The sequence below is a fragment of the Branchiostoma belcheri genome, unplaced genomic scaffold (assembly GCF_001625305.1).
Source record: "Branchiostoma belcheri isolate BF01 breed outbred unplaced genomic scaffold, Haploidv18h27 scaffold240, whole genome shotgun sequence".
In the NCBI taxonomy this organism is placed as follows: domain Eukaryota; kingdom Metazoa; phylum Chordata; class Leptocardii; order Amphioxiformes; family Branchiostomatidae; genus Branchiostoma; species Branchiostoma belcheri.
The window spans coordinates 92,146-96,440 of NW_017803844.1; the positions used below are offsets into that span (position 1 = coordinate 92,146).

The window sequence follows — 4,295 nt, forward strand, 5'->3', positions numbered from 1 at the left end:
CGGCAAGGAGGGAGCCATTTGCCATGCAGAATTTTTGGCGTAGTGCTGTGAGGTTGACATCTTTGGAAGCAGTTGGTAGGCCCTTCCTATTCCTCAGCGTGCGACATGCATTGGTGGCATTATCTGCAAGATCTGCCAAGAACTTAAGTATCTTTACTGCTTAAGTCATTACAAAGTATCTAAAAAAATACCTCAAAAATAACAGCTGCAATTGTAGCTGAAATGGAAACTGTGAAGTTATTTCTACTGTCTTCCTTGACCATAATGCACAATGGTTCATGTCATCAGCATGAGCTGAAAGTGGATTTGTCATTTGAGTCAAAACAAAACCCATATGAAAGGATAGATTAAAAACAATTATGACTGCTATAGTCAAAAATTCTACTAAAAAGCAAACATTACAGCATACCTTGTCTCAGTAGCTGGACGTTCACCATGATATTCACATTGTCATACGCCCATATTTCCCCAGCTTCCGGAATGGGAGTGGACCGCATGATCGCTGTATTTTCGCTTATGACTCTGCACACAGTCCTGGAGGACATTCCCATGCCTACATGGTTGAGTGTAGCCAAAAGCTAGGCAGAATAAAATAAAACGATAAATAAGGCCACACCAATTTAATTTCTTGGTTAACGGATTTTTCTAGAAAAATAATGGAGCGGGCGGGCGAAAAAAAATAAAAACAGGCCTAGGCATCGTATTATGGCCCAAAATGGTACGATAGGAGCCATGAAGTCAACACACCAGGCTGGTTCAAAATTTTAACAATGAATTTTGAACTTTTAATGATACCATTGCATTGAAAGATGGAATAACTGTAACAACTAGGATGAAAAGGTCTGTTTTCAACTGTTCAGGGCAAAATATGAGCATTTTGCAGTTGATTCTGGATTTTTATTTTATTGCAAATCAGAAAAAAATGAAGCGGCGAGTCCGTTAACCAAGAAATTAAATTGGTGTGGCCTAAGATATTACACCCTATTTGAATTATACAGCAAAAATACAGTATTCTTTAGTCTAGTGGATATCAAATCTGCCTCTGAGTTAGATAATTGAGATGCTGAATCATGGCCTTTGTTAGACATCTGAACAGCACACATCTGTAGCAGTAGTTATGATGGAATGTGAAACTACTGTCTTTTATTACACAATTGCTCCCAGGTACCTCATGCATGAAAAAATTTAAACACTGACAACCAACCTAACATGCAATTGCAACAACAAAAATTGCAAAAGTTATATTTCCATACATGTCAAGTTATATTTCCATTTTTCAAAGGATACAATTTACAATATATGAAATCAACTGTTTGAATCAGTCTTTGTGATTGCCGAAATTTAACTATAACCTAAGGCCACACCAATTTAATTTCTTGGTTCTCGGATTCGCCTCTTCATTTTTTTCTGATTTGCAAAAAAAAAAAAATATTCTGGTTCTGAATCAACTCAAAAATGCTCATATTTTGCCCCCAACAGTTGTGGAAAGTCCTTTTCTTCCTAGCTGTTGCAGTGTTTCCATCTATCAATGCAGTGGTTTGATTAAAAGTTCAAAATTCATTGTTTAAATATTAACACAACCTTTTGTGTTGACTTCATTGCTCCTATCATAGCATTTGGGGCTATAATAGGATGCCTAGACCTGTTTTTATTTTTTTTTTTTCGCCCTGTCGCTTCATGTTTTTTCTGACAAAATCCGAGAACCAACAAATTAAATTGGTGTGGCCTAATTTATATAGAGGTGCGGAGAGATGGAATTCACTCCCCACTCCAAGCAAATGGGAAAACTGCTTTATCCACATTACATTAATTAAAAAATTAACATACATTAAAAACAATGTGCAAGTACTAGAAGGGAGTTTAATAATTCTCTCGATACTCTTCAACTATTAAACAATCAACATATATGAAATTGTATAATTATCATATACACACCTGGTCATTACATATTCTGGATAGGTATCCAAGTGACAGGATTGTCTGTAGTCCTGAGGCTTGGTGATTTTTATGGTTTTACTATTGTTGCCATTAGTAGCATGGAAAAAGATTGTGATCTGTCCGCTGATGATCTTGAGTATGTTGGGGTGGTGAGACTGGATATGATTCTGTGGTTTATGGGTGCATGTCTTTGGATGAAGGCTGCTGTTTCTTCTGTGTTAAAATTTTGGATGTCTGTAACAGTTCTAATGGTGGATGACGGGGCTTGTAGATGTGGAGATTGCTGTAATTTGTTGGTTAAGCTGGTCGTCTATTGCAAGTGTGTGAAGAGCCTCGACGTAACGGACGACGAAGGTTGTTGTTGACCAAGTGTCAAGGGTGAACTCTGGGCAGCGGAGGGTCTGAATGGCATGGGTGGAACACACAGAGGAAGGCTGGGCGCACACATTGTGGCTGGTGGCTAGAGGGAAATTCCTCTGTACACAGTCTCTTCTAACCCCCTGCCTTTCTGGAGAACAGCATGTGGGAAACAGGACCTGATGTACTTTCCAAGTTGATACACTGTGATGTTAATGTCGTACAGAAGCTGAAGCATTCTGAGAAACTTATCAAAATGGATCCGGCTGTCTGTACGCTGCTAAGCTACACAAAGCTAAGAAAAGATTAACATGTACGAGTATTGAGTGCCCAATAGCATTCGACAACCTGCCTTTGTTACACAAAATTAAACCACATAAAAATACAATGTAGAGTTTTGGCAATCTTGTACTTCTGATAGTGTTTCAACAATGCATGTGGTATATACCCTGCACCTGCTCTTCAGCATCACTCATAGCAGTATCATCATTACAAGTAACGTTACCAGTTTTAAGGGGAACATCCACATTGTGCTTCTTTTCCAGCAGGCCATCAAACATTCTCCTTGTTACGAACTGAAGTTGCAAGGAGCCTTCTCTAGACTAGACATGAAATTGTCCCACAATGTGTGGAAACATCGATGAAATGGAGACTAATTTCGTCGTCTCTCTTCCTTTTTGAACCTCCTTGACTGAACCTAGAAACCGGACAAAAACATAGAAATAAGGTGATTAGCTCATCAAGGACCATCTCCATTATTGCGTTGTTCTTCTCTGGTCCTCCGTTAGTTCCCGACCGTCATACCATCCTGCGATGAAATCCACATAGCTAGCCTCTCGGAGATGCCCTCTGTGTCGTAGAAACCTGGCCATGTTGTAAGACAGCAATATTTCGGCGTCTGTGACGGATTGTTTACGCAGCCCAAACAGGGATGCCTCTGTCAGACCAGGCGTCGGCTCACCATCTTGGGGACGGAGGGCATTTTCCAGAGCATGGTGGTTAAACCATCGGGGAGGCTCTTTTCTCTGGTGCATGGCAATCCTTTTCAGTAGATGACAGTGGTCTTCCCTTCTGCGTATGAAGTTTCCGCCATCTTTCTCTGGGACGTACATATGATGTTTGAAGTCTACCCCCTCTGTCATGAGTTCATCTAGTCTATATCGGTACCTGTACATGGCGAATATGGATAGTAGCATATCGACAAGGGACTCGGGCGAGGGGCCTCAATCTGGGGGTGACCTGTGTGGCGCCAGGTGCCCTGTGTGCGACAAAGGAATTGCATAGATGTTTGAGTATTCTTGATGATATTTGGAACATACTACAGTGATAGGGTTAGAGATAGTTGGTGTTTTACACATATAAGTTTGCTTTTTAATTTCCATATAACTTGCATTAAAAATCGTTAATGTTCTATGTTTTGCTGTCTTTACTATCAAGTTTTCCACTGCACTCTCCATGTTTGATGCACCCGCTCTGATATCCATGAGAGCACTGAGACCAAGGTTCTCCTGTGCACCCGCGAACAGTTCTGTCAGCGTCATGACGTCGTCTTGTAGGGCTAAGTCAGGCACACTAGATGAACTGGGGCAGGCGCCGTCGTCGCGAGATGTACTGGCCATGGGGCAGGCGCCGCCGTCGCGAGATGTACTGGCCATGGGACTGGCGCCGTCGCGAGATGTACTGGGGCGATCGTCGTAGTCTGGCCGGCTGGAAGAATATCCCTTGTACATCTCTTTAGACGTGTGCGTGTAGTCTTTTTTCGACCTCCCCGCGCCTTTGGATGTTGCCTGTGCGGAGGAAAAGTCCCTGATTGCCCTGCGCATGTGGAGTGCTGGGTGTACTGTAGGCGTTTTCTAAGCGACCTCCTGCATAGACCTGTTCAGTGCCTCGTACATTTTGGTGTTCTTTACACCCCTCGCCTGCTGCTTCTGGGCACTCTTAGCTGCACTCGAAGTCGTGCCGCTGTCCTTTCTCGTCATGTTGGCAATGGCGATGACGTC

General features: G+C 42.2%; 1 pseudogene; it reads right to left on the reverse strand.

Annotated features, from left to right (window-relative positions):
- Nucleotides 1–2,398: 2,398 nt before the first annotated feature.
- The window catches only part of LOC109471223, a 3,432-nt pseudogene continuing 1,535 nt past the window's right edge, over nucleotides 2,399–4,295 (reverse strand).